At 41.4% G+C, this 18,872-nt stretch overlaps 1 long non-coding RNA gene across 1 annotated transcript in view; it reads right to left on the bottom strand.

Moving 5' to 3' along the window:
* Positions 1-16,071: 16,071 nt before the first annotated feature.
* LOC102772815 overlaps positions 16,072-18,872 on the bottom strand; it is a 4,272-nt gene continuing 1,471 nt past the window's right edge. The window contains exon 3 of the long non-coding RNA XR_436167.2: positions 16,072-16,603. This is a non-coding gene — a long non-coding RNA (uncharacterized LOC102772815). The remainder of the gene's footprint in view (positions 16,604-18,872) is intronic.

Here is an 18,872-nt window from a genome sequence, read left to right as displayed (position 1 = left end):
CTGCATGGCGCTGGGCTGGGGCAGGGGACCTGAGGCTGTGCCCCCCGCCTGGTGGGGCTTGACAGGGTCGTCAGGCTACAGGTCTGGGTCTTGCGAGATTTTGAGGCATGTGTGGGTGAGCAAGGACTTGACTTTGTGTCCCACGGCACCCCCCAAACTCTGACAGGAGGAAGATTGTCCCCCCAGTGCTGGGCTGGGGGACCTCAGGCTGCACCTCTCCACCCAGCGCCGGGGAACTGGAGGCTGTGCCCCCCACTCCGGCGCCAGGCCAGGGGACCTCAGTTTGTGCCCCCCACTGGGTTGGGGGACCTGAGGCCTCACCCCCCTGCCCAGATGAGGCTGTGCCCCCCGCCTGGTGGGGCTTGACAGGGTCGTCAGGCTACACACCCTGCCCCAGCACCAGGCTGGGGGACCACAGGCTGCATCCCTGTGGCGGGGCTTGATGGGGGACCTCAAGGTATGCCCCCCACCCCGGCACCACGCTGAGGACATCAGGACACTCCTGTAATGAGCCATAATGGGTGATCAGCAGGGACCTGAGGCTGCATGGCGCTGGGCCAGGGCGGGGCACCTCAGGCTGTGCCCCCGCCCGGCAGGGTTTGATGGTGACCTCAGGCCACGCCTGCCCTGCCCTGGCCGGGGGACCTGAGAGTGTACCAGGGAACCTGAGGTTGCGCCTCTCCACTAGCAGGGCTTGACAAGGGCCCTGAGGCTGTGCCCCCCACCTGGCAGGGCTTGACAGGGGACCTGAGGCTACACTCCCCAGCCTGTGGGGCTTGGCAGGGGACCTGAAGCTGTGACCCCACCCAGCGCTGGGCCAGGGTACCTGAGGCTGTGCCCCCCCCCCCAACCGGTGGAGCTTGACAAGAGTTGGGCCAGCTGGGTCTGGTTCTCACCCAATGAGGGTGGGACCAGGTGGGTCTGAGTCTCCCATGATTTTGAGGCACCACAGGTGGGTAGGGACTTGACTCTGGGTCCTGCAGCGTGCCCTAGACTCTGACAGGAGGAAGATTTTCATATACATTTTACTAATTTTCTTTCATCTCTGACACCTCTATTATAGAGAAAGGGCAAATAGCAATATTGAAATATTTCCTCTAATTAATCCCCTGGTGCACAAATTTCATGCACCAGGTCACTAGTATTTTATAAAAGCCACACTGAGAAGCACTGACCATAGGTGTGTTACTCAGGGGATGCTTCCTTTTAATATGAGAATTTGTGTACTGTTATTTCATCTCCTTTGCTAGACTTGAGGTTTGCATCTTTGCATCCTCTGTGCTACAGAGCTTTGTACATCACAAATCTTCAGTAGTGTTATAAAATAAATGCTAGAAGGTTTAAAAGGATTTCCATAGGTGAAATTGTTGTAGATAACTTAGTGAGTTTTGTTTCCATTACTGAGTTAGGCACTCAGTACCTCATTTATTTGTCACCATCATCCTATGATATAGATACTATTATTACCCTCCTTTCAGTGATGAGGAAATGGGTGCTATGCAAATGAAAATAAAGCAGCTGTAACATCAATTAATCAGTGACAGAATCGGGATTTAAACTACAATTTGATTGCAATGCACCAATTGTGAGTCACTATAGTAAAACCTCGATATAATAGACTATTTCAGGTGATGGGGTGTCCGTTAAAGCTGAAAGTCTGTTATATAATAAAGTAAGTTTTCCAATGAATGTGTATGTCAAAAAATTGACAAATTCCTTAGTTTACTTGTTTTTACTTATGCAGACACGTTTGTGTCATTACAATAAAGTATATATGGAAAGTTTAATTTCACAGAAGTTTTCTACATGTATTACTGTAATTTTAAATTGATACTGAATAGGTCTAATAAATGCACGCATTCACCAGCCATCTCAAGTAACAAATGCACACAGCTGGGTGGTGGCTTAGCACAAGTGGGAACATAGATAGGCCAGGACATTAAAACTGCTGCAGAAAATCAAGTCACGTGAAACAAAACCAATTACCCCAAGATGCAGTGTGATCATGTGCTAATCATTCATGGAAAATTGTTTATAAGCGGTGACTCTTGGATTTAAATGTGTAGACTATGGTTGAAGGTATGTAATATTTATTTATTTTACTACAGTGTTTTTTTTTCTGAACATATGGCTTATTCACTAAAATTTGTTTAAAATAATAGTGAATTATAATAAAACATAAGTTAATTATAAGCAAATCTTGGTTAAAAGCATTTTAAAATTAATAGAGTGTTAATTTTTACATATGACATATGGGAAATTCTGTCCATTAAATCTGAAGTCTGTTAAATCAAGGTATGCAAAATCGAAGGATTACTGTAATATCCTGAAAAAATAGCAGACGTTATTGCTCTCCACATTGGATATTGTCACAATGCAGCCTGACCAGAGGGCAAGAGATTGATAAAACAAGACACGACAAAGATGTGCCCCTCTGGGACTGGAGTTTAGTGGTGTCCATGAGATGAAAGTTTAGCTTGGAGTAGAGCACATGGAGGTGTAATCAGGGAATACAGGGGAGTCACCATTTGTATACCCATGGATATAGCAATTCAGACTGGCTCTCCAGAGACACACTTCTCAAACCTCTCTGTGCACACAGATCTCCAGTGCTCTTGTTATGACATAATTTCTCATTCACTAGGTTGGGTTGGGGCCTGAGATTCTGTATTTCTAACAACCTCCCAAGTAATGCTAATGTTATTAATCCTTGGACCACATGAGTAGAAAGGTTAGTCTAAACAACTTATCTGCAAAGAAAAAGTTACACTCTGAGAATTCTTTACATTAAGTGGAAATCTTTGATCAAATCATATGCTGAATTCAACTCATCATTTATTGAGGGTTTCCTGTGTGCCAGGCAGGCACTTTGCAAGGTTCTGAGCATACAATGAATTAGTGCCTGACAAATAGTAGATACTATGAATGTTGAACACATCCTGTGAAATAGGGCCTAAACCGGCAGTCAGACATCCCCCGAGGGGTCCCAGATTAGAGATGGTGCAGGTCGGGCTGAGGGACACCCCCCCTCCTATGCATGAATTTCATGCACCAGGCCTCTAGTGAGAACATAAAGGGCCACCCAAGTGAAGACTCCTATGATAGAGGAAAAAGTCATAGTCTCAAACGTTTTGCACAGAGTGAAAAGGTTCCAGCTAAGAAGTGTTATGGATCCCTTCTACATAAAGTTCCCAGGATTCAGGCGTATGTCCAGCTATTTTTAATTAGCACTGCCAATAGGAAGCACATGTTTTCTAACATGATAGGATCCTCCCAGGAGCCCAAGGAAGCCTAAACATTGCCATCAACTCAGCTTCTCCTCCCCTGCCTGCATTTAATGGTTGCAAATTTCTGCCTAATATTCTCCCTAAATAACTTCTAATCTGTCCCCTGTGGTCTCCATCTCCATTGCTACCACAGTAGTTCAAGTCCTAGTAAATTCTCTCTTGGATTATTGCTTCAGACTCCTAATGTGTCTCCCTGCCTCCATCTTATCTTTACCTTCCAACCCTACAAACAGAGAACTTACTGAGAATCAAAGCTGATGATAATCTTCCTTGTCTCTGAATTTTAAGTAGCTACCTACTGTATGCAAAGGTAAACTAGAGCTCCTGATTTGACACACCCTTCAGGTCTCCACTTGAATCCTCTCTTTAGCTGCCCTTTTTCTAGTCTGTGCCTGAGACATACTGAATTGATTACCTATCTTGAATCTTATCCTGTTGGATGGTTCATTTTGAATGCTCTAGTTCCCCCTCCACCTCTCTTCACTTGATTTCCTTCTTATTCTTCAACTCAGCTAGGATTTTACTTCCTTAACAAGCCATCCCTGCTTACTAAGTCTGGGTATGAGATGATTAAATACTCCAATTTAACAGTTATTATACTACATCATAATTACTCTCCCTACTCGAGTCTGAGAATCTTGGACTAAAGAGAAGTCAGTTTCTTTTCAGTGTCTGTTTCTAATGCCTCATTCAGGTCTTATCTCTTAAAACAAACTCAATGAAAGTTTGTTGGGTAGACTACCTAGGCAGTCATCCTACAACAAATATCCTCTCCCTCTGAGGAGACATGAGAATCTGATTAGAGAAGCTACACTAAGGAACTTCACGTAGGTTAGAAGTTGGATGAAGGTTGTAAACGAAGGTCTGTGGCTGTGCCAGTGGATGAGGGACAATATTTATATAATCAATACTAACTGAATGGACTAGAGAAAATGAGCTTGGAACCAAAATGCTCTTCTCTGGCCAGTCTAATCAATGTAAACACTCTCCAAACCATCATTTAACCAGCCACCTGGAAATACCTAGTCTCCCAAAGGATGCAAGCATGGGCAGCCAAAACTGAATAAATTTTTCATTATCTATTAGAGACCTGGTGCATGAAATTCATGCACTGGGGGGGGGGAGGGGGGCTTAGCGTGGCCTATGCCCTCTCGAAGCCTGAGGTGCATGAAATTCATGCACTGGGGGTGGGGGGGCTTAGCCTGGCCTATGCCCTCTCGCAGCCTGAGACCCCTTGCTCCTTACCGCCCACCTGCTCACTGCTCATTACTGCTTGGGTCGCTGCTGCTTAGCGCTGCCACAGACGTGGGAGAGGCTACCACCAATGCCACTGTGCTCACCAGCCATGAGCCCAGCTTCTGGCTGAGTGGAACTCCCCCTGTGGGAGATCACTGACCACCAGGGAGCAGGTCCTGCATTGAGTATCTGCCCCCCGGGGGTCAGTATGAATCATAGTGACCAGTCGTTCTGATTGTTCCACCATAATGGTCGCTTAGGCTTTTATTACATAGATGAGATTTTTTTTTCATAAATCCTTTTTTCTAATGACAAGAATATTAAAGTACATAATCCTCTAAATGATAAGAATATAAAAGTCAGAATGTGATATGTTCATATCTCATTATGCATTATATTTTAATTAGAGGTACTGCTGTTAACAATGTGAAATTTTGGTGTAGGAACTGCTACCATTATCAGTAAAAATACAACACTAAAATAAAATTGCAGAAAAGGAAATATCACACCTTTGTTTCTAAAGAATTTGCATTAAGCACAAAGAGAGCGAATAATGAGGAATGAAAGGAATCTTTGTATTCCAGCAATTTCTGTGATCTTCCAAAATGTCAAATAATCCATTTAATCAATCAGAAAATTAAAGAATGTGACAAACCTCAAGCTAGTTTAAGATTACAGCTGTGCAAAGTACTTCAACTATAGAATGAATCCATGTCACAATGGCAGTTACTTAATGAGTTGTTATTTCTATCTTTGTTGATGTAGAAATACAATTTAGGTTTCAAATTAATTGCAGCTGCACTCCTGTTTAAATCTTGTGTACCATGGGGCCTTGACTTACGAGTTTAATTCGTTCTGAGACTGAGCTCGTTAAGGACCTTGTTAACTCAAATTACTCTATCAACTCAATGCAAAAAAATCGGCCGAGAGACAGCTGGTATCTCAAAAACCTCGTTAGTCGGGACACTCGTAAGTCAAGGCCCCACTGTACTTGATTTGAGAGTGTTGAAATTCTTTCAATTTCTACTTTAGTAAATCTCATTTTTGCAGAAACACTACATTTATGAAAATGGAACTCTGACTCTGTTTTAGCCAAAAATTCAATTATAATCTTTAAATATTTTCTGGAATGTGATAAGATCAAGCTTTGGAGGAGATTTTAGGGTTTTGATAAGGAACATGAAATATTCTGATAATTATATGGGCCCAGCCAGCTCAGCCAAGGGTTTGAAAGCCTGAGTGAGGATGGTGAAAGGATGGAAAAATGACAAAGAGAATAAGCTGGGTCTAGGTGGATCTTCCTTGCCTGGCTGAGGCCACAGAGAAAGATCTAGAGGCAAGCTGAGCTTTTATTTTATAAACAGAGGTAAAGGAGTAGTGGTCACCATAGTTTCAATGTTCTTGTGAATTTCACTTGTTTTAGCAGCACTTTCAGCACCTCCCACAGCCCATTAGCTACCTAGGAAGGATCTAGGGAGCATCATAAGGTCAAGCCTAATTATGCTAAGAGGACTGTGCCTTCTAAGCTGGGACTTTGCCAACAGATCAGTCTGAGGCTTAACCCTATAGCCACGCCTTCAATTATATTAAGGAAATATAATCCGATATAATAAAAGGGTGATATGCAAATTGATCCTAATGGCAGAATGACCAGAACGACCTCTTGACCAGTCACTATGAGGCACACTGACCACCTCTTGGTCACTTCCCCCGGCCGGCAGGCTCCCTTCGCCTGATGATGAACGGGGAGTCAGGGGTGGGTGGCAGGGGATGCAGGCAGTGGCTGGCCAAGGCTCCTGCCCCACTGGTTGCCCCACACACAGAGGGTGACCCATGGTGGGGGTGGGGCCAGCAAGCAGGAGAGAACAGCCAACCTCTCGGTCCTTCCCACCTGGCCAGCAGGCTCTGATCACCGAATGGCAAATGGGGAACTGGCAGGGGGCAGAGCCAGCTTCCAGCAGCCAGGGAAGATGGCCCTGATCACAAGCCAGGCCTAGGGATCATACCCCCTGGAGAAAATTAATCACATAATGAATCCTTAGTTACAAACTGAGTTAAATTTCTTGGAAAAAGGAAACCCACTGTGGTGGGAATATGTGACAATTGAACCTGATCTAGATTGGGAAGCTGGCAGACAGAGAAGGAGAAACCGAAAGTTGAATAGATGTCCCTCCCTAGAAAGAGGGAGGTGGAGTGGTGGGTATGAAGAGCCTTCCAGAGAGAGGCAGCCATGAGTGTGAACAGGTGGGAAAGAATGAACATGTTGAAGGATTGAAGATCACTCAGTTGGAGAGCTGGGAGTGGTGGACAAGGTCCAGATCCATTAGTACTTTGGAGGGCATGGTGATGACTTTGGCTTTTATTCTAACAGCATTGGAAAACTCTAAAAAGATTTTAAGGTAAGAAAGTTGACATGTTCAACTTGAATTGAAGAGCTATGTCTGGCTGCACTGTGAGACTGAGGCCTAGAGGGTGCAGAAAAAAAAACAGAAATGCCAAGCTCTAGGTATTGCAGTCATTCAGGCACATTGGTCTTGGATAGTGATAGTGGAGACAGAGAAGTAGATGGTTTCAATAGATACATCCTATATAATAAAGAGGTAATATACAAATTAACCCTCATGCCTTCACAAGATGGCTGCCTGCAACCAGGCCGGCAGTGGGGTTAGTGAGGGATGACCAAATGACTGAACAGCAGGCTGAATGGGGTGACCAGGCTGCAGGGGAGCCATGAGGAGCAACCAGGCAGACAGACAGGTTAGTGATTAGGAGCCAGCAGTCCAGGATTATGAGAGGGATGTCTGACTGTTAGGACTAAACTGGCAATCAGACATCCTCCAAGGGGTCCCGGATTGGAGAGGGTACAGGCTGGGTTGAGGGACACCCCCTGTGCACGAATTTTGTGCACCGGGCCTCTAGTAGAAATATAACTTGAAATTAGATTAGAAATGGGGTGAGAATTGAATCAAGGATTTTTCCTGGATTTCTACTTTATACAGTGGATATAATTTGCTGATACGGGAAACCGTGGAGAGGCCCAGATTTAGGGCAGAAAATAACTAATTTGTTTTAAACGTGTTGTAAGTGATATTGTTCAAAATATCTTAATGGAGATGTCTAGAAGGCAGTTATGTATGCGGGTTTTGAACTCAGATCTAGGAAGAATTACTGAAGCCATGGGCCTAAAAAGGCTTACATAGGGAGAGAAGAGGAAAATACATGGGCCCAATCTTCAGTAACTCATATTAAATGTTTGGCCTGAGATGGAATAGCCAGTAAAAGGAATGGAGTGGTAGCCAGAGAGATCAAAAGGAAAAGAGGACATTATTGTGTCACAGATGCCAACAGAAGAGAATACATATTTTTAAAAGGCACTGATAGACATGGCAGATTGCTATGGAGAAGTCAGTAATGAGAACGCAAATAGTCCTTAGAATTAGGTAGAGCTGTTTATGGGATGAATCATGGCTTAGAAGCAAACTAGACTGAACTGAGAGTAAGTAGCGGGTAAGAAAAAGGAGATGACGACTATACTTATAATAATATTTGTTTACCCTTGTAAAATATTTACTGTGTTCTAGGCACTACTTTAAGTCATAACTGGTTTAACCCTTGCAACAACCTTATAAGGAACATCCTGTCATTTTACTCTTTCTTCAGAGAGGTTAGATAACTTGTCCAAGGTCACACACAATGACACAATGACAATTCTCAGAAAAACTTTTATACATGAAGCAGAGAGGAGAGATTTATTTAGGAAAGTTGCTGGAGGGGTTGACTTCTCCTCCTCCTCCTCCTCCTCCTCCTTCTCCTCCTCCTTCTCCTCCTCCTCCTCCTTCTTCTTATTCTTTCCTTACTCAAGGATATTTTCCCTCAATTTTTAGAGAGAATGGAAGACAGAGGGAAAGACAGAGAGAAATATTGATGTGAGAGAAACACATCGATTGGTAGCCTCCTCCAGGAGGGCACAATGTAGGTATGTTCCCTTGACTAGAATTGAACCCTGGAACCTCAGTCCGCAGGCTGATGCTCTATCCACTGAGCCAAAAGGTCTAGGGCAGAGTTGACTTGTTCTTAATATGTAGAGAGAAACCCTTGGTCTTTTTATACAACAAGAGGAAATATATTTTTATCCCCTCAAAAAATATGGAGCTATGGTTCCTATTTTATATGTATCAGAAAAAATGGATTTGCATCTCCCAATCATGGTTCAGTAGCTACTGAGCCAAGGAGGATCACAATGGAAAATGCTTTGTGTAAAATGTTACCATCTTTTGCCTAAGAATTCATTTAAATTTTATTTTTACATCTGTGTGATAATAGAAAGAATGACTTTGAATCTTTACTTAACATGTGGAAATCAGAGAATGAAAGAGGGCCAGCTCTCTAGTTTTATGATATTTAGGATGTTGTGACTGCCCACCTCCGAAACCAGAATTAAATGTCATTTCTCTCTGCCTTCACTGATCTCCCAAAAGAACCTCTCCCTGTATCTACTGAACCCTGGGCATCATTTTTCTTTCTACTATGACCACTTATTCAGTCTGTGACATCACCCTCCTCACCCCCCACCCCCTTCCATTCATCCCTACTGAGGATTGAGACTGCCTTGTTCTTGGAGACATCCCCAGCCCTAGCACAGAGTGTGACACATGAACAGGTGAATGACTTTAAAATCTCCATTAAATTTCTATCAAAGAAATTACAATTTTTAGAGTTCATCGAAGTATTTCTGCTTATGTGTTGCTTGAGCTGAGCCTTAAAACAATCTGAAATGAGAAGGAAGGATGGAAATTATACCAGATAACAGATGAGAAACTTGGGCTTCAAGAGAGTAAGTGACCTTCATGATCACACATCCAGCTCAGAGTTGGGCCCTCTGTATGTAATACCACTGCCATGTTCACCAGCCAACTAATGGGCTCTGTATTCTGTTATCAAAGTTTCTGTGGATTGCAAAAGGCTGGCTGAGTCACTCTGAAATATCTACTCCTTCATTCTCCTTTATCCTTTTTTTAAAATTCTCACCTGAAGATATGTTTTTTTATTGATTTTAGAGGGGGGGGGAAGGGGGTGGGGGGCAGAGAAACATCAATGTGAGAGAAAAACATAGATCAGTTGCCTTCTATAAGTGCCCAGCCAGGGATCGAACCCATCACCTAGGTATGTATCCTGACTAGGAATTGAACCCACAATCTGTTTTGGTGTACAGTATGGAGCACCAACTGACTGAGCTATCTATCCAGGGCTCTCCTTTATTTTTGATGTCACCTGCCCTAGTAGAATTAGGATATAAACCTTCCTCAACTGCACTGTCCACACAAGGAAGTGGAAAAGGTCTAGAATGTCTCCCACAGGGGCCCAGTGACCCTTGACATGTTGCTTTCCTCAGGGGGGCCAGGAAGCTTGCCGCTCAGGTACTCAGAGGACTTTCTGCTCTGATAGGTCCATCTCTGTATTTTCTAGCATTATTCTGACCTTTAGCAAGAATTATGGGGAAAAGTTGGCCACAATGCCCATAAAGAAGCAGCTAGGGTAGGAGGAGAACAGTGATTGGGAGTCACAAGTTCCCCCTTTCCTAGGCAGGTTCAACCACTAGAGGAAACAAGGAAAAGGGTATGTGTGGAGGGGAAAGGATGTTGGGCATTTATTCAGTTCTCAGGCCTCTGAGGATAAGTAAGAGTGATGGGATCTTACTGTATCACCACATACAAAACTTAGAAGGTGGGTTGGGAGCTGAGAGATATTATCTTAATAACCTACACACCTTGCATGAGTCATTCCCCGGGGTTGAGGACTGACCTCGGGGATATAATGGGAACACTGTGAAAAGCAGCCTGGTGAATCACAGCCTCTCAGGCCCTGTTTGCAAATCTGCAAAAAGAAAAAAAAGAAATGTGGACAATAACTTCCTGGTGAGATTGTTGAGAGGGTACATCAGGATGTTTATAAAAACCATGGCCTGAAACAGGCTATTGCTGGCTTACAGTTTTCTTAGTTCCTATGCAACTCGGGGTCGGGGAGCGGGTAGGAGGAGAAGCTTTTATAGAAATGGAGTGAGAGGGGATGAGGTCATAAATATCTTAAGAGAAGGTTACTTTCTAGACTTGAGATGGTCTAGCTGCTGACAGATGGTGGGGGTCCAGCTGGCTTTAAAGATTTGGATTTGATAAAACTGAGGAAAATATTAACTGAAATTATTTTGTATATTCTAGATAAAAAGGGGCCATGACCAAGAAATGTGTATATTATTTGTGCGTGCAAAGCCTGGTTTCTTTCAGGTGAGTTTCACAATTTTCTGCCCCTACATTTAAAATAAATTTGTATTCCTCAAAGTAACAGATACACCTACATGTACACATCTACCCCATACAGCTATGGTGAACAACTTTTAAATTCATTCATTCTAGTTACCTTTGTAGTTCTGTCCATTTGAGTTATCTGTTTAACTGGGGCTCTTACATTTCTTTAGAGACATTAATGCTTATCAGTAAATAACAGTGCGTTTTTTATAAATTGTTTGGAATTTAGGCACCTAGGATATGAAAAGTATTCATATACTAATGGTTTTTATGAGGACCCTGAGTCTTTTTTAAGATATCAAATGATTCATCCCTCTGATCTGAAAATCAACAGAGCTCTGTTAATTGTTTTTGTTTATCATGGAGGTTAACCACTGTTTGATTTCAGCTATGGCATTCTAATAATAATTCAATTCATGATAAAGGTAAGAACACCTTATCTGAAAAGAAAACTTAGAAAGCAATATACATGTGAGAGAAAGAAAAATATGTCCCATTTTGAGGATTTCAAAAGAATGGAAAAATGTAATTCCAAGTTTTTCATTAGTGTCCATTTCTCTACAGAAAATGAGAGATTATGTGTTTACCTGTGAAGATAGCTATCTTATAATGTGCATAGCTTTTCATAAATGTGTGTGCTGGTTTGAATAGTCATTGCCACAAAGTCTCCAAATGACAGTTTGTGTTAGATCCAGAGACATGTAAGACCTTCTTTGGTAAAAGACCAGCTATCTAACTGTCTTACTCCTATTTAAAGAAATGCAACAAATGCTACTAGTTTCTTTGTTGTCTTGTAATTTTAGAAAATTCAGGAAGAAGATAAATGTGAAGGAGCCAGAATGTGCAAGAGAGACTAAGATAAACAACAGATTCTAACACAAGTTACCACAGCAAGTGGAATAGGTAGTTCAACTTAAAAGTTATACCCTCCACACCATAAATACATCTAACCTCTCAACATCAAGAGATACTAGTGTGGACATTTTGACATTGATTTTAATGAGGAAAAGGTAGACACCAAGTTAAGACTTAGCATGATGTACTCTGATTCCTGTTAGCTAACTCATGGTTTTTAAATATTTCCAGGTATTGATTTGAGAGTCAGCAGTCCTGAGTCCCTCAGGCCCACACTTGCTGGAAACCAGTAGTATTATCTCCGAACTTCAATCCGTCATATGTAGACAAGGGAAATTGGAAAATATAATTTCGAACTTCCTTCCATTTCTAAAATAATCTATTTTATTTTAGAAACCTAGAATCAAATTTAACAAAGTAAATAAAGATATCACTACTTGATACCCTCAGGATGAATAAAGCAAAAGAACCAAGGGAATAACTGAATCTGGTTAACTTTGTAGAAACAGCATAATACTGATTTTTTAAAAAGGTCAAGCAAAACTTTTCTGACATTTACTTCCTGATAGGAGTATGGCTTGGTACGACATGCCTGGAAAGCCATTTGGTAATATATATGAGGAGCCATAAAAATGCCCATTAACTTCTGATTCAGTAATTTCACAACTAAGAATTCATCCTAAGGAAGAATTGGGATAAAAGTTGACTGACAAAGTTTCTCATCACAGTATTCTGTGTAATAGGGGAAACTGTAAAAGCAAAACTATGTATGTTACAAGATGATGCTTAGCTCTGGCCTGGTGGGTGGCTCAGTTGGTTGGAGCATTGTCCCATACACAAAAAGGTGGTGGTTTCGATCCCCGAGAGGTCAGGGCACATACCTAGGTTCAGGTTCCATCCCTGGTTGGGGTACATATACTCAAATTCTTTAAAAAAAAAGATATACTTAAAGCATGGTTAATTCAAATGGTAAGAAATACATGATTCTTTGTTGTCATCATAAGTAATTCCAGTATCTTGACACATAGGTGCCAGGAAGTGCCAGAGAAGTATTACTTCATTCAGTAAATATTTGAGTGTCTACTCTGTGCAGACACCATTCCACGTTCTGAGGATAAAGCAGTAAATAAGAGACAGATCCATCTCCTGGCTTCCTGGAGCTTATGATGCTGCAGTGAGGATAGGCAAATCAATCAATCAATCAATCATCAGTTATTTTTTTTTAAAGCAGGTAAATGTGTAGTGTATCAGATGATTTAAAGTGTTATGTGTGGAGAAAAATGAATCAGGGTAAGGTTGTGGGAGTATGGAGGGGGGAACTTATTATTTTATAGGGGATAGTCACAGCAGTTCTCACTGATAAGGAGTCTTTTGAGTAGAGACCTGAGGCAATCAGAGGATGAGACATGTACTGTAGATACCCAGAAAGAGTGATCTAGATAGCAGGCTTTGAAACAGAAGCACACTTGGTATATTCATGAAATACTACAAAGTCAGTAAGTCTGGACTAGATGAACTAAGGCAGGAAATGAGTTTGGACAGGAGGGAATGCAGGCTATGTGGGGCCCTGTGGGTCACTGCAAGGACACTGAACTTAATTAAACCAGAAATTAAGTCATTGATATTTACTGAGTCCTCATTGTGTAACCTAATATTGGGTGACCAATAACTGGCTATATATTCCTTGCTAAAACATACTCCCAGAATACTTTTCTATCTCTTGCCTAGAAATTATTTTCTTTCTTAATGCCTAATTAAACTTGTGACAACAGAGAATAAAGCTAATAGCATGAGTGAATGAACTGTGAGGACTAATATTATTACCTTAAACTAACTAATTTATTTCATATTTGTCTTGATAAAGGCAAATGGTGAAAAGAAAGGTAAGGAGGCCTGGCATCTGTGGCCTCCATCTCTGGATTGTCCTATGTCTAGGAACGTCTGCTATGGAAGGTCAGAGAGAAGAGCCATCTAGTAGAATCACGAGAGATTTTTCTCAAACCTCATCCCACTCACCCTTTGACCATCATCAGTATTTCAAGTCCAAGGATATTCTAATCTATAAGAACAGGGTCTGGGACAGATCCTTCAATAACTAGTTTGAAGATGGAAAATCTGAAGTTCATGAGCAAGAAGACCATGCTATTTGGGGCTCACTGAGGTTCTGGATTCTGCTGTCCTGTGCAGACCCCACTCTGATCCTAGGTGGAACCTCTCCTTTGGTCATACCTTACATACAGATGTGAGTGACTTTGGTGATAAAGGTGCATAAGTGAGAGTGTGGGCCAGCATGAGCCCATCTCCACTGGGACAAAGATAACTTAGAGTACATACCTGCTTGGTGAGGTCCAAATTGTGACTAAAATGTTAGTCTTTGCTATTTGAGCCATGATTTAGAGTTCCAGAGACCATTCAAAGAATGAGAGACTTCTGAACTCTTTATTCCACCTTTTTAGATCTCACAATTCCATAGTGTCATTTGGGGTTTGAACATGTAGGACAATGTGTGGCTTTTCTTCAAATGCCTGAACCCAGATCCCATGACATTATTCTCCATTGATGGTAATGTTGTTAATGGACCTTTAATGAAGTGAAGCCCCTGATAACAACATGGGAGGAAAACAAAGTGGGAAGGACTGTTTTGCCCCACATTCACACTCCTACTCTTTTCTGATGCTGTGTTTCTAGAGTATGCCATGACCACTGGCCAGATAGAGATTTATTCATCCACTTGCTGAGTGAGACCAGTATTTATTGCAACATTCTCTTCTTCTGGCCAACACATTTGTGTGCACTTTACATAGGAATGTGAGATTCATGGCCAACCAATAACCCTGGAAAGGCCAATGTCTGGTGACACATTCAATATCCAGAGCTGTTAGGAGAGGTTGAGCCCTCCTTGAAGACAACCACTTTTGCACAAGTTGCCTCACAGTTACAGCAATGACTGGAGTTTAAATATAACCACACCAGGATAAAGGAGCGGGCACAGTGGGCAAACACATGGCCATCCTTGAAACCACAGGCATGCTGGCAGCATAGACTCCTCCTATTTCCCATAGGTAATAGCTCATTGTAGCCAACTGAGATCCAGCGGTGATTAATTAATCTAAGTAAGTGTGTTCATTAAAATCTATGATCTGCTTCTAATGGTATTTATGAAGATATTTAGAAGTAAAGACGTTCTCCAGTGTAGAACACTTCGTAAGAAAAATCTGCGAGAAGCACCCAGTCACTTGAGCTTTTAATCAATTCCTGGGTAAATTTTTAATCCTTGACTCTTGTCTATGGAAATTTGGCTGATGGTCTAAATCTTGACATGGATCTTGCCCTGATTCTAAAGACCTTTCCTATCCCTGAGTCCCTACAGTAATTCTGTATATGTCACTCATTACATTTTATCTTGAATGGCCTAGTACAAAATTAAATGCTCCTCACTCTTACAGTAGACCATTAACTATGTATGTGGGTTTGCTCTACTTCCCAGCCATATATTTCTTATGATGATATAGCCTTGTACTTATTTATTTCCCTCCCCTTCTTTCCCTTCCATTTATTCACAAATATTTGAATACCTACTAAGTATCAGGGACATTATTAGGATCTGGGTCTATAGGGGTAAGCATGAGGCTTAAAAATTAAACTCAGTTACAATAAAATAATCTCAAACAAATATGGTGTCACTGGTGCTCACTGTATTCTACTTTTATAGCACTAGATCTCATACTTTTTAAAAGTTTCAGGATTTGTACTTCCTAACCCTTTTCTTTATCCACAATTATTCTTTGGACTTCAGTGATAAAGTCAAATTATACTCTCTGTATGTTTATAAAATTAAACTAGCAGCAAAGTTACAACCAAAGTGACAAATTTCCACAAGCACATTAGTATATAAAGGGAGGGAGAATATAGTTCTCTTAACACTGCCAATGGGCAGTTTCTAAGGAAAAGGCATCCTTTATCTTCCTGGGGCAGCCCAGACATTTTCAGGAGACAGGCTAAAATCCCATTGTGTGGAGAAAATGGAGAGGCAAAAGGTAACAGAAATAATTTTTATTATAATTCTCACTGAAAAACAATACAGAAAACCAGTGAACATGAATATAGGTCAAAAGTCAATATTAAAATAGTTCAAGGGAATACAATATTAAAATAGTTCAAGAAAACAATAAGTGTATCCACCAGTCAATCATCAACATGAAAACAGTTCAACTAAAAAATCAAACTATTAATCCAACTAAGATGTTTAAGGCATATATAGAAAGAACTTGCAAGTAGACATTCTTCATTGTTAGACTAACATCTCAAGGTAGGAGAGGACATAAGAAGGAGAGAGAAAGAATTGGGAGAGGGGAGAGAGAGAGAGAGAGAGAGAGAAAGAGAGAGAGAGAGAGAGAGAGAGAGAGGGAGGGAAAGAAAAAACAATATTTTATGTTTTTTTTTGTTTGTGTTTTTTTTAAACATGCTAAATAATTTGTTAGGCACTGTATGCATTATTTCACTTAATCCTTACAACAATTTTTCAAGGTATATTTTTCTCCCCATTTTAAAAATAAAGAGACTCATAGAGTTTAAATGACTTGCCCAGGGCCTAAAGTTGGAGTGGCAGAGAGATTAGAACCCAACTCCACTCCAAAGCCCTCCTTCTTTCCTCTGAAATCAGGTATTTCTAGACTACAGTATACCCACAAGTGGAAAACATCTCAGAGTAGATTTATAGACCTGAGGAGGTCTTAATTTAGTCCAACCTATGTATACCTTTTTTTGGAGCTTGGGAGTAGAGCAATCTGGACCACATTTCCAAGAGGGCAAGTCTGATTTGACAATGTCTTCTTTGTTTCAGAAGAAAGACCACACCAGGAGAAAGAAGGGATAGGAGAACTGAATGCTGCCTCCCAGTCTGGTGGGCTATCAATAGTTTTCCTAGAGTAGGTTGTTAATAGAAAATGGAGGGAAAATGTATGGTAAACAGAAATGTGCAAACCCAAATGTGTGAGTAGAATGATGATTACAAAGATGAATCAACTCTTATAACCCAGATTCCTTAGCTGTCAAAATCTGAAGATAAAGAAACTCAAAGAAACACCAAGCATGTAGCAAAACTATACACTAAATCATTTCTGCATCATGTCCACAGCCACACAGGCTAACGTTTTCTATTCTGATGGCCCCTTCTTAGTTGATGATTTTTCACAATGTATTTCATGGCTTCCATCCCTACATGAGACTTTATTACTATCACATAGGAATAAAAAGCCATAAAGCACTAGAGTGAATTTATCTTGGTCGGATGCAAAACTTATTTTCTTCACATGACTTCACAACCATTTCCAAGCTAACCAATCATTTCATGCTACATTAAGGAACATTTTAAACTACACATAAGTGACAGGAAGCACACTTAAATTGTGACATCACAAGTTAACAGGATTTCATCCTTCAGCAACACTCTTAGCTACAAGGACTAGGAAACAAGACCAGGAGACACTCAGCAACACACAACCATTGAATTCACCAAAAACAAAGGACACTGGGGAGAATTCCTGGAGAAAAGCTCATCACTTTGACATTGGACTTGGAAACACATGAGGAAAGACAGAAGACAGACAAATCACTGGTACAAACTGAAACCAGGGGACTTATTTCAAGCCTCTCATTTCAACTTCTTCCCCTGGGAAATGTTCTTACATGCCCACAGTCAGCTTTCAGCCTTTCCATTTTGGAGCAGGTGGGGAGGGGGAAAACTTCAGCACCTGCTTGCACTAAGCATTTGGCCATCTACACTTAAGTAACAAAAAAGGAAGAAAAGAAAAAAAGAGAGAGAAAAAACTCTACACCATGATAAGGGACCACAAGTGCTAATTGCTTACCTATAGCCCTTCATGGAGGCTGACACCATCCCCCACCCCCGTACATGGAAGGAAATATCTAACTCTACCAGAAACAATAGAGTGCATGAAGTCCCTCAGTGATCTAAATAACTCAGGTCCAGAGCCCAAGGACATTCTTTATGCTGCATTAAAGTGACATTGCTTGTGGAATTTTTAATACACTTATAAGTGGCCACACCAAAATCCAGTTCTCCAGGACCACTGAAGACCCAATGCCATAGTTGCTATGTATTTATGGCCTTTCAAAAATAAACTGGGAGTGCCTAATTACCAGCTCCTGAAACAGTGTCCGAGACTATGGAGCGCTGTCCTCTGCTTTCTAAAAAAAAAACACATTATATTATGCAGATTCCAATAAAAGAAACAAGAACTTGAGTTTCTCATTAGGAGTAAGGTCTAGGCCACCAATTTCCACCTAGAGGTTACTATAATGAAATCTTGATTTATGTGAATCACAGGGAGGGGACTGGAAATAGTTAAATGAAAGGAAGTGCATACATAGATTCAATTATCATGCATGAAACATGCAAATGATTTAAACACTGCCTCTGAAACACTAGTTTATATTCATTAATCTCAGGTTGCACTTTTGAAGGAGAAAGACATGTTAATTGGGTCCAGATTAATGCACTCCCAAACCTCTCCAATTTGTTTTTAGGTGAGGGTTAAATGATATGTATTAAAATAAACACAGCTGCTCATCTGCCTCTATATTCCCCCTCCCCCACTCCACCTCTACCTCCACTCCCAGCTGCCTCCCCTCCCCTACTACAGCCCACCCCAGATGGCTCACCCCCCACCACACCTCTCCATCCTTTAGGGAAGACATTAAAGAGCCCTAACATTTTTATTTTGAAAATACACTGGGAGAATAACCGTGTCTCTTAGCTTTTTCAATATTTTCCCTTTCCCCCCAAAGCTACCAAACTCCAGAAAATCAGTTGCACATCAAATCCTGAGATTGCCTAACTGTGGCATCAAGGAAATGCACACATGGGCACACAGGCTAGCATTTCCAGAGACAGGGGTCCTTTCTATAAGCCTAAGTCCTGTACGGAAGGGCAGTTTTAAAGTGTCCCAGCCCATGCTTACTTGGAGCCAAAGTTGCTGCAGGTTGGCATGGCAATCCTGTGCCTTAGTTATGTGGGAAACTAGAGAATTGAGAGAACACTGGGTTTTGGTTGCTGTTCTTCCTCTGTGGCTCACTCTGCCAACAGGAACTAGCATAGAGCAGAGGGTACCCAAAAGGTCTTTTGAAAGATCACCTTGCTTTCCTCTCCCTCCTCCCTGCCAAATTTAAA

The sequence above is a fragment of the Myotis davidii genome, unplaced genomic scaffold (assembly GCF_000327345.1).
Source record: "Myotis davidii unplaced genomic scaffold, ASM32734v1 scaffold267, whole genome shotgun sequence".
Taxonomy (NCBI): Eukaryota; Metazoa; Chordata; class Mammalia; order Chiroptera; family Vespertilionidae; genus Myotis; species Myotis davidii.
Note: the sequence above shows the minus strand (reverse complement) of the source record. Positions and strands in the feature narration are given on the sequence as shown.